This window comes from Thalassophryne amazonica, chromosome 10 (genome assembly GCF_902500255.1).
Source record: "Thalassophryne amazonica chromosome 10, fThaAma1.1, whole genome shotgun sequence".
Lineage (NCBI taxonomy): Eukaryota > Metazoa > Chordata > Actinopteri > Batrachoidiformes > Batrachoididae > Thalassophryne > Thalassophryne amazonica.
Genome location: NC_047112.1, coordinates 28,148,602 through 28,161,135, shown reverse-complemented (window position 1 = coordinate 28,161,135; position 12,534 = coordinate 28,148,602). Strand labels below are relative to the sequence as shown.

General features: G+C 40.0%; 1 protein-coding gene across 6 annotated transcripts in view; it reads left to right on the top strand.

Moving 5' to 3' along the window:
* Positions 1 to 12,534, top strand: part of elovl1b (ELOVL fatty acid elongase 1b) — a 90,365-nt gene that overhangs the window by 66,004 nt on the left and 11,827 nt on the right. For 2 of the 6 annotated variants that reach the window (XM_034179666.1, XM_034179663.1), the window contains exons 1-2: positions 5,866 to 6,011; positions 6,134 to 6,237. The gene's annotated coding sequence lies outside the window, so the exon portion shown is untranslated. Of the gene's footprint in view, positions 1 to 5,865; positions 6,238 to 12,534 lie in introns of those variants that run through there. The other 4 variants (XM_034179667.1, XM_034179664.1, XM_034179665.1 and 1 more) reach the window with 2 other exon arrangements.

The following is a 12,534-nucleotide window of genomic DNA, read 5'->3' as shown; positions in this document are numbered from 1 at the left end:
CTCCTATGAAATGTGGATGAGGTCACCCAGACGCACCTTTAAAAAAAAAAATGGATTTTTGCCTTTTTAAATTGGTGGAATATTATTTACTTTTTGAGTTGTGGAAATGACATAGAGCTCGTGTGTGTGTGTGGTGGGGGGGGGGGGGGGGGGAGAGTGTATTTGCTAACATTTCTTTTTACAATTGTTAGTTGAACCGAGTTTGTGAGTAATTTTGTTTTCTACGCCATAGTGGGGAGGCACAGCAAAACAGTTTCATTTTGTGATAAAAGCATGGAGTTTGGCACACACATTCTAAATTAAGTTTTTTTTTTTTTTTTCTTCAGATATGGAGCCATCCTGGAGCTGACGTCTAATGAGCTACAGGGGTCGATAAAGAATTACACAGGGGTCAAAATTTAAAAATGCTCCAATCATGTTGAAAACTATACCACATTAATTGCCGATCATAAAGATTCCAAAAAGGTATAGTTTTGACTATCATGACTGAATATTTATGGGGTAAAAATGGTAACAAAGGTCAGTTTCAGTTTGTACAGGGGTCACTCTAATCTGGTTACTCTAATTTTGGTAAAAAAGTAATGCAAATTTATTGGTTGAAATAAAGGGGTTAATAAATGGAATAGTTTTGACTGTGTTGAATGCTTGGTCTTCAAGGTAAAGGTCAAACAAGGTAGATGTCATTTGGATTATATGATGTATGCCATATGTTAACCTGTAACATAATTAAGCATGACAGATGGTGCAAACTATTCCTTTTTAAAATACTATTAACTCAACCAATTTGCATAATTTTTTATCAAAATTGGAGCAACTTTAACTTTTGACGCCTATACAAACTGAAACTGACTTTTGTCACCATTTTTGCTGTTTTTACCCCATAACTCTATGGAATTCAGTCATAGATCGTCCAAACTATACCTTTTTGGAATCGTTATGATCAGACAAATAATGTGGTTTATTTTTCAACATGATTGGAGCATCTTTAAATTTTGACCCCTGTAGCTCAATAGAGGTCAGCTCCAGGATGGCTCCATATCTGGAAAAAAAGTTAATTTAGAATATGTAAATGGTAAATGGACTGCATTTATATAGCACTTTTCTGTCTGCATCAGATGCTCAAAGCACTTTACAATTATGCCTCACATTCACCCCGGGTGCTGCCATACAAGGCGCTCACTACACACCGGGAGCAATAGCGGATTAAAGACCTTGCCCAAGGGCCCTTAGTGATTTTTCCAGTCAGGCGGGGATTTGAATCGAGGATCTTCTGGTCTCAAGCCCAACACCTTAACCACTAGACCATCACCTCCCCCATTATAGTATGTTTGCCAAATTCCATGCTTTTATCAAAAAAATGAACATTTTTTTTTTTTAATGGAAATTTTAGCAAAGCTGCACCACGCGCACTGCTTTTTGGCTTTGTTTGGATGAATCCTCCTTTCAGTCACAGTGAGTGAGGGCAGTGTTGATTATCTCACAGTTCACAAGTGAGGCATATCACCAGATGAGTAGTTACTGTAAGTAACTGCTTTTGTAATCCACCAAACATGGCATTTCTGTGTTCTTGTCTTCACTTTTGTCTTGCTGCATATTTTGCAAGAAGGGAAGGAGTGTTTCACCAAACAAGATGACTATCATTTTCTAAATAGCACAGTCTATCGCTCATTACAGTAGACAATGCTTGTCTAATCTGGAGTCAGTCAGGTGTGAAGTGTGTTGGGGTAGGTGTGTGTTCCCCTCCCTCATCCCAGTGTTTTGGGGGAGGGGTCACGCCTCGCCTCCCCCCTCAGGCCCAGAGTGACAGGTAAAACCAGCCCAGTCAGCTAATTGTAATACAGTACAACAACCGAACTGGGAATTCAGTGAGGAGCTGTGTGAGGGTTTTCAGGTGCGTGAGGGTGGGGGTTGAAGCAACAAGTTTAAATGGATTCATACCACGCATGATATGCCGTGGAGATCTATTACTTCCTGCATAGGTGTTTTTTTTTCTCCCCTCCTTTATAGTTTTCTTCCTCGAGTTTTACATAGGTTTTTAAAATGACTGACTGACTGAAGATTTATTTTGAACATAAAGGAAAAAAATAAAAAGACAACATAAAAATTTAAATTAGTTCCAAAAGTTATCGAATTCCACCCCTTCTCCCCCTATGGTGATTTTTTATACAACCCCTGGCAAAAATTATGGAATCACCGGCCTCAGAGGATGTTCATTCAGTTGTTTAATTTTGTAGAAAAAAAGCAGATCACAGACATGACACAAAACTAAAGTCATTTCAAATGGCAACTTTCTGGCTTTAAGAAACACTATAAGAAATCAAGAAAAAAAGATTGTGGCAGTCAGTAACGGTTACTTTTTTAGACCAAGCAGAGGAAAAAAATATGGAATCACTCAATTCTGAGGAATAAATTATGGAATCACCCTGTAAATTTCCATCCCCAAAACTAACACCTGCATCAAATCACATCTGCTTGTTAGTCTGCATCTAAAAAGGAGTTATCACACCTTGGAGAGCTGTTGCACCAAGTGAACTGACATGAATCATGGCTCCAACACGAGAGATGTCAGTTGAAACAAAGGAGAGGATTATCAAACTCTTAAAAGAGGGTAAATCATCACGCAATGTTGCAAAAGATGTTGGTCAGTCAGCTGTGTCTAAACTCTGGACCAAATACAAACAACATGGGAAGGTTGTTAAAGGCAAACATACTGATAGACCAAGGAAGACATCAAAGCGTCAAGACAGAAAACTTAAAGCAATATGTCTCAAAAATCAAAAATGCACAACAAAACAAATGAGGAACGAATGGGAGGAAACTGGAGTCAACGTCTGTGACCGAACTGTAAGAAACCACCTAAAGGAAATGGGATTTACATACAGAAAAGCTAAACGAAAGCCATCATTAACACCTAAACAGAAAAAAACAAGGTTACAATGGGCTAAGGAAAAGCAATCGTGGACTGTGTATGACTGGATGAAAGTCATATTCAGTGATGAATCTCGAATCTGCATTGGGCAAGGTGATGATGCTGGAACCTTTGGTGCCGTTCCAATGAGATTTATAAAGATGACTGCCTGAAGAGAACATGTAAATTTCCACAGTCATTGATGATATGGGGCTGCATGTCAGGTAAAGGCACTGGGGAGATGGCTGTCATTACATCATCAATAAATGCACAAGTTTACGTTGATATTTTGGACACTTTTCTGATGTTTAAGGATGATGAAATCATTTTTCAAGAAGATAATGCATCTTGCCATAGAGCAAAAACTGAAAACATTCCTTGCAAAACGACACATAAGGTCAATTTCATGACATAGGGTCAATGTCAACGAGCAGATGTGATTTGATGCAGGTGTTAGTTTTGGGGATGGAAATTTACAGGGTGATTCCATAATTTATTCCTCAGAATTGAGTGAGTCCATATTTTTTTCCTCTGCTTGGTCTAAAAAAGTAACCGTTACTGACTGCCACAATCTTTTTTTCTTGATTTCTTATAGTGTTTCTTAAAGCCAGAAAGTTGCCATTTGAAATGACTTTAGTTTTGTGTCATGTCTGTGATCTGCTTTTTTTCTACAAAATTAAACAGAATGAACATCCTCCGAGGCTGGTGATTCCATAATTTTTGCCAGGGGTTGTATATCAAGCCCTGCTTCCTTTAAAAAAAAAAACAAAAAAAAACAAAAAAACAAAAAAAAAAGCCTTGTATGGCAGCAGTCTGACATCGGGGTGAATGTGAGGCATTATTTGTAAAGTGCTTTGAGCGTCTGGTGCAGATGGAAAAGCGCTATATAAATGCAGTCCATTTAGTAGAGGGTCACCCCTTTGAGTCTGGTCTGCTTGAGGTTTCTTCCTCAGAGGGAGTTTTTCCCTTACCACTGTTGCTCTGGGGGTTAGTAAGGTTAGACTTGTGTGAAGCGCCTTGAGGCTTGAAAATAAATTGAAATTAAATGGGAAAACAATAATAACACTAACACAGTTTTTGTTCCTGGCTTCTAAGTGTTATATTTCAACTGCTTATGTCTAAAGTCTATGGAAAAATGACTACATTCAGCACAAACTTTGATTTTATTTTTTTAAGTTTCTTGAAATTTCTAGATAATTCTGGAAACTTCTAGAAAATTCTGGACAGTTCTAGCAGTTAAAGAATTTCTAGAAGACTAGTCAGTAGTAGTGAACGTGAATCGAGAATATTCTTGAACACACAAATTTCAAAATATCATTGTCCTGATCACAGAAGCAAAGTTTCTGTGGAATAACAACTATTTTCTATTTATTTAAGGCATAACGGGTTAGGAAAACACACTGTGTACCCAGGAACAAAACAAAAATAAAAATTTGTTACATAGTGTAATGATACAATACAATTTTAGGGCCCTGTCCCACTGACGTTTAGGAGGATTTGCATATGGATTGCACATAAAATTGGTCCATATTTGCTTAACATCCGCAATATGCGTGAAACATGCTTGTATGAGTCGGCCGACACCCGCAATTATCTGCAGAGGCACGTTCTTCCATTGCCAGGATTTTTGAGCTGCACATCATATATTCGCTATATATTATTAATATATCCATAATTCATACTGGGACATTTGTCATTTTTGGCTATTTTTGTTGCGGACGATGACGAACGCCCGTACTTTGTATACTCAATTCATGCGCAATTAATCGTCTCCCCAGTGGGACAGGGCCCTTAGAAACAAAGACAAAAAGAACCCAACAAAATACAACAGAAAAGATAGACCCAACTAACAATGAACATGAATAAATCCATAAAATAAATATAGAAATAATAACGATTTCCTGTGAACACCTGGTGATTGTCACACCCCCTGGTTCATCCCCGTATCCGTGAAAACACATTCTTTATAGTTTGCTTTAAGCTGTTGAATGTTTAGACATTGCTTTAACTCCTCATTCATATGGTTCCACAGTCTTACCCCACAGAATGAAATGCAGAGTCGTTTCATGTTTGTATGGATTTTGTTAATTCCCCTCTGATCCCTGAACAGTTGCTGTATGTTTTTTGGTAAAAGGTCTTTTTTGCTTTGTACAACATCTGTGCTGTTTGGAATTTTACTCTGTTAATTTTAATAGTTTTAAAATTAGGAAATAAGTGAATGAAGCTGCAAGATTTATTTACATATTTATGTACCACCCCGTGTATTGAGCATTCATGCCTATTCACCCATGTCCATGATGAGCTAGAAGCAGCATTTAACAATTCTGCAGGTTTTGAACCTGCACCGTTGGGTGTGGCAGTAAGATTGGAGTAGGTGATCTGTCGGGGGGGGGGGAGAAACCTTAAACAACACACTTAGGAATTTTAAGTATTAAAGTATGTCAGTTGTCCCTGTGCAGCAATCGTGCACTTCCGCCAGTTGCTTTACCAACCAACCCTGAGTAAATACCGCTCTTTTATAACGGTTTATTCTGCTTCCCACTCTTGAAGCCAGTATGTGTGTTCAGTTCTTCTCTGGCAGTTATTTGATAGTTTGTTTGTTGTAAAAATTGATGATATCAGGCGGATGGTAATGGGGTTTGCTTAACTGTACATACAAGTTACTGAAGCACACTGTACTTGCGGTTCTGACATTTTGGTCAATAAAATCGATTCTTCATAAAAGAGAAGGCAGTGGAAGCTAGTTTTGCTTTATGGGTGTTGGCTGGGTAGCGTAGAGGCATAACAATAGCCCCCTTCATGATAACAGAGCCGCCACTGATTTTCTTGCCTGCTGCCTGTGAATAATATCATCACCCCTCCCCAGAATGAAAAACCAGGCAGCTCCGTAGTTGAGTGGAGGGTGTGACCCGGGGAGTAAAATTTGACTTGATTGGATGGCAGGTTACCAGGTGGTGTAGGCTTGGGTTGGGTTTGCAGTGTTGGTTTAAATTGGGGCTGTTTCACTTTTTACTCATACTTGAATGACATTTGCTAAACACACACACTGCAGTCTTTCACTCACGCTTGTTCTCTTCCTCTTCTGAGCTACTTATCCATCTGTGTGAGTCATGGAGGGTGGAGACTCGACGCCTGCAGTACCAGTCACACTTTAGTTTTCTCGGTTAACTTATACCATCTCTCTCTTTCTCCCTCTCTTCTCTGCTTTTCTTGTTGCCGCCCCAGCCTGCTCGCCTACTTTTCCACCCTCTCTAATTTCCAGAGGCTTGGCCGTGCAGTAAAACAGGACTCCTCCACACTGGCTCACATCGGCGGTTTGAGAAGTTGAGGTAAGTTACTCGGTGTAACTGAAGGTGAACTAACTTGTGCATGAGGCCTGCTCACATGGTGAGCAGCAGCTTTTAAAGGTCTTTACTCAGGGAAGGGTTCACTTTTTTTTTTTTTTTTTTAAGCGACTCTTGGTGTTTGACACAGAATCGGCCTGTGGTGTTTAAGCTGGCTGTCCTTTTTGTAACCGACGTGTTTGACTAATTGGTTACAGGCTGCTCACAAGGTGTGTGTCTGTGTGAGGGGGAAGTTCGGTTTTTCCTCTTCCTTCCTCCCTCCCAGTCTTTGTAGTTTGTTCATCATTAACTCTGACTTCGCAAGTGTGAGCACTTCTCTTTTTCCTTCTCTGATTCATTGCTATGACTTTCATAGGAAATGGCCTCTCCTCTTTCTACTCTTCCGTCACTGTGCAATACGGAGATGTAGTTGTATAAATTGTTTATTCAAGCAACTTGGTTTAGTTGATGTTTTGGCCTCAAAAATAATGTGTTAGTGGCAACACTTTACAGTAAGGGTTATATCATAATTTATTCATGCATTTGTTAATCAAGAATCATGGTATTACTGGTTCATAGTGAAGTCACCCCACTCTAGTAACACAATATTTAAATTCTGATAGGTTTATGGAATAAATTATTTATACGCACCAGTGGCATAATAGACCTTTCTTACTCATGTTTTGTGAGTGAGATGATGTTTTAAGGTGGGAGAAGCAGAGAGCACTGCCCAGTTCTACACGTCACACCGGCAGGCCCCTAACTTTAAACTAGTCATTCTTAATTATTTTAGAAAAATAAGCACAGGTAGGTGGATTGGGGTGGCTTCACCTGGGGCAGGTTTGCAGTGGGGTGACTTCCCTCGCTACCATATTACTGATAGCGTTAACTGGATAAATCCTTCAGATCAGTGTAATGCTGAATGATCAATTAATCTATTTGCAGGACAGAAAATCCATAATAAAGTATCTTGACAATTGATCAAGAAAAACAATTTTCCAGTTAATTACACTTGTCAGGTTCTAAAATGTGTAATTAAGTTTTATAGCTTCCTATTTTCTGCTGTTAATCAGCCGCAGTGAATAACTTGAACATATCAGCTTGGATGCAGATTAATTAATTAATTTATTTATTTATTATGATTATGTGATGAGCAAGAAGTTATTTTGTATGGCACATAATTGTTGGTTCTTTTCTTCTTAAGAGGACAGACATCACTGTCTCAGGATGGAGTTGAGGTTATGTGTCCACAGCAAAAATTGCTTTATCCTTTCACAAATGCAACACACTTTTTGGCCTGCCTTACAAAATCAGTTTCTGTCTTTATTTGGAATTACTACTAGTCCTAATTTTCTCAACGACAGATGATCACTGCCCTTTAAATACCAACAGGTATTCCACATTCTGAGCCGATATGTAAGCATTAACCAATGACACTAAAAGTGCTTGCGTGGCATCTGGAGAAATGATCGGTAATCAGAGGAAAGAAATTGTAGAGGCCTCGGTGCAATCTAATAGCATACTAAAACACAGATTTTTTATTTTTTTTTTTTATTTATTTATTTATTTTTTGCTTAAAAAATGGTTTTGCGAGTTTTCTGGTTTCATGGAGCCGGAATGGAAGGGGCTTCACTTGCTTATGACTGGTGTTTGTCATCTATGCCTTAGCATATGGAAATACTTCCTTCTAGCATTTTCATGATCATAAGACTATCACTTGACTCTTAGAAACAGTTAATGGTCACAGTCCTGAGGAAGAAAGACATTCAAGTGAGTCACACACATTTAAAAAAAAAACAGCTGCTGTATTAAACATGTTTTATAAACATTCAGTAACCATAAAAAACAATGTCATTTACATAATGGAATGTCTGCAGAAGAATGTCTTGTGTGCAACGTTAAATGCAGCTTCATATCAGAGGCCACTTTCTGTGCAGACACAGTTTTTAAACAACTTGCATTTAATTGGTCACCAATTTAACTTGGCCTGTGAAGAGAGAATGGTTAAAATGTTCTCTCTAAAGCCTCCTCTTTTGTTTGGTTTTGTTTTTTGGTAACAGATTGACTTTTAAAATATGTACATTAGTACCACACATCATCAGTTCTTGGGACATGTCCAAAACTTTTACAGTCACACCAAATTTAATGTTGATCTCTTGCAATCACTTGGATTATGCCACCAACTGATCCAGATTTCAGTTGGTAAGCTTAACTCTCAGCATTTTGCCTCAGAACAAGACAGCTTCTGCACCTGATGTTTCAGCAGTCATGATGGTGCTCTTGTGAAATGTGAGGCGCAACAACCAAATGCCTCATCGTGTTAAACACCCGCCAACTTTTGTGTAAGTAGTTTATTGAAATGTGTGTGGGTGAGGAGCGAGAGGAGAGAGAGATCTGTAAAATGCCACAATCACTAGTAATCACTCAGGCCTGCAATTAGACACATTTGGCTTTCCTTCATTACATCAATAATTTACCCACAATATTCTTCTTGGTAGGTTGGTAAATGTTGGTGTGTGATTTATATTAGTCTCCTGCCACTATTGTTTAAGTGTGCATATGCGCAATGTGTTCAGTCTGTGCACAAAGCTCAGTTGGTCAGATTTGTCAAGTGCAGGGAAATGCAAAATAATGCAGAAAATGTGTCCTATGTATTAGAATTTCTAACATTTTCCAAGACAGATAACAAATCCGGCTAACAACAAATAAAAGGGGTGGGGGGGGGGGGGGGGTTATGTTACAGTGGAATCCATTCTGTACTTCAGCATTTCCCAGGATGCACTGCGGCGCCAGCTGAGTTCCGCCGTCTCACAGCGCATGGCGTCGATTTAGCGAGTTTACAGGCGATTTATAATGATGATACGTTCTCCCAAGTTGAGAGGAGGTGTAGCACTGTGATGGCCCTTCTGTGCCCCGATGTTGTCCACACTTGACGAGGTGTGTTTACACTGCGAGTGCTGAGCTCCTGACACCCGAACTCTGCTGAAACCGACCTCTTGCTTGAGTCACGGATCAGGACACAGTGCAGGATTTACAACTGCAAAACCACGAATACCAGTTGGACATAATGTGTCTTATTTAATTCACACTTTAAAAAGGATAGACACTAGCACAAACAACAAGGATTTGGACCACAAGTGTAGGTTACATGACTTGTGCTGTGTTCACATGTTGGCTGTAAACAGCAGACTGGGAACAGAGTGTTTTATGGAGAAAAGACTTGGTTGGGGAGAGATGAATCAAAGTGCAGCAAGTCACCTGAGATATTATTTATATATTATACACTGCAAACCACGTTCTTCTAACGAATTATTGTCTGTCAATGAAAAAATGGCCTCGGCTCTGCATAAACATTCTGCCATTGCAGACAGGAATTCTGGCTATGACAACCGGTATAACTATTATTCTACTGGCAGTGTGAATGCAGCATAAATGCAGACAATATCAAGCAGCACAAAATACACTGTCTGGGTTGTGTGTGTAAGAGAGTGAGAGATGGAAGTAATTGCATATTAGCCTGTTGTATAGCATTTAGAAAGCCTGTAATAAATGTAAATTATTAACTTCTTAGTGGGAACTGTGTCACTTACTGACACGCTGCACATGCCTGACCTGTGGGTCAGCCCTTGGGTACCAGCAGGTTACAGGTCGAACTGCACATCACTACCTTAATAATTTTGCAGGCTTGTTTTCTACAAGATGGGTGGGCCTCATCAGTTGTATTTCTTCTCTGGGATCAAAAGTTTTTGACGGACATGCTGGGGTCTGTTACTTTGCAGAATGATTTATCTCACTTAGTTCCAAAGTGCTCATGTTCAAGACTATTTTTGGGTGATCATGTCGACATGAAATCCACCTCCAAAATTTAAGCTTCATGTAGGCCTAATTTTTAGCAGCTCTGAATAATTTTGGAGTGCTTATTGTGCACATCTCAGAATGTTCATGTCTAGACAGGCACTTGGCCTACTACAGAGAATCTCAAAATTCTACACATAATACCTCATAATAGCCACTGGATTTTTTTTTTTTTTGTTTTTTTTTTTGTTTTTTTGCAAATTTACTATTAAAAAAAACCTAAGAAATCACAGGTATATAAGATTCACAGCCTTTGCTATTGCACTCGGATGCATCCTGTTTCCACTGATCATCCTTGAGATGTTTCTACAGCTTAATTGGGGGTCCATCTGGGTCAATTTCAGTTGATTTGGAAGCCACACACCTGTCTACGTATAACGTCCCGCAGTTGACAGTGCATGTCAGAGCATAAACCAAGCATGAAGTCAAAGGAATTGTCTGTAGATCTCTGAGACAGGATTATCTCGGCACAAATCTGGGGCAGGGTACAGAAACATTTCTTCTGCTTTGAAGATCCCCATGAACACAGTAACCTCCATCATCTGTAAATGGAAGAAGTACGGATCCACCAGGAGTCCTCAAACTGAGTGATCAGGAGAGAAGGGCCTGAGTCATGGAGGTGACCAAGAACCCAGTGGTCACTCTGTTCAGGAGAGAAGGGCCTAAGTCGGGGAAGTGACCAAGAACCCAGTGATTACTCTGTCAGAACTCCAGCATTCCTCTTTGGAGAGAGGTGAACCTTCCAGAAGGACAACAATCTCTGGAGCAATCCACCAATCAGGCCTGTATTGTAGTAAGCGGAAGCCACTCCTTAGTAAACGGCACATGGCAGCCTGCCTGAGATTTCCCAAAAGGCACCTGAAGGACTCTCAAATAATGAAGAACAAAATTCTCTGGTCTGATGAGACAAAGATGAATTCTTGGTGTGAAGGCCAGGTGTCATGTTTGGAGGAAACCAGGCACCATTCTTACATTGAAGCGTGGTCGGTGGCAGGCATCATGCTGTGGGGATGTTTTTCAGCAGCAGGAACTGGGAGACTAGTCAGGATGAAGGAAAGATGACTGCAGCAATGTACAGACACATTCTGGATGAAACCTGCTCTCGAGCGCTCTGACCTCAGGACTGAGGCGATAGTTCAATCAATCAATTTTATTTATATAGCGCCAAATCACAACAAACAGTTGCCCCAAAGTGCTTTATATTGTAAGGCAAGGCCATACAATAATACGTAAAAACCCCCAATGGTCAAAACGCCCCCTGTGAGCAAGCACTTGGGGACAGTGGGAAGGAAAAACTCCCTTTTAACAGGAAGAAACCCTCCAGCAGAACCAGGCTCAGGGAGGGGCAGTCTTCTGCTGGGACTGGTTGGGGCTGAGGGAGAGAACCAGGAAAAAGACATGCTGTGGAGGGGAGCAGAGATCAATCACTAATGATTAAATGCAGAGTGGTGCATACAGAGCAAAAAGAGAAAGAAACACTCAGTGCATCATGGGAACCCCCCAGCAGTCTAAGTCTATAGCAGCATAACTAAGGGATGGTTCAGGGTCACCTGATCCAGCCCTAACTATAAGCTTTAGCAAAAAGGAAAGTTTAAGGCCTAATCTTAAAAGTAGAGAGGGTGTCTGTCTCCCTGATCCGAATTGGGAGCTGGTTCCACAGGAGAGGAGCCTGAAAGCTGAAGGCTCTGCCTCCCATTCTGCTCTTACAAACCCTAGGAACTACAAGTAAGCCTGCAGTCTGAGAGCGAAGCGCTCTATTGGGGTGATATGGTACTATGAGGTCCCTAAGATAAGAAGGACCTGATTATTCAAAACCTATAAGTAAGAAGAAGAATTTTAAATTCTATTCTAGAATAACAGGAAGCCAAATGAAGAAGGCCAATATGGTGAGATATGCTCTCTCCTTCTAGTCCCCGTCAATACTCTAGCTGCAGCATTTTGAATTAACTGAGGCTTTTCAGGGAACTTTTAGGACAACCTGATAATAATGAATTACAATAGTCCAGCCTAGAGGAAATAAATGCATGAATTAGTTTTTCAACATCACTCTGAGGACAAGACCTTTCTAATTTTAGAGATATTGCGTAAATGCGAAAAAAGCAGTCTTACATATTTGTTTAATATGCGCTTTGAATGACATATCCTGATCAAAAATGACTCCAAGATTTCTCACAGTATTACTAGAGGTCAGGGTAATGCCATCCAGAGTAAGGATCTGGTTAGACACCATGTTTCTAAGATTTGTGGGGCCAAGTACAATAACTTCAGTTTTATCTGAGTTAAAAGCAGGAAAGTAGAGGTCATCCATTGCCTTATGTCTATAAGACAATCCTGCAGTTTAGCTAATTGGTGTGTGTCCTCTGGCTTCATGGATAGATAAAGCTGGGTATCATCTGCGTAACAATGAAAATTTAAGCAATGCCGTCTAATAATACTGCCTAAGGGAAG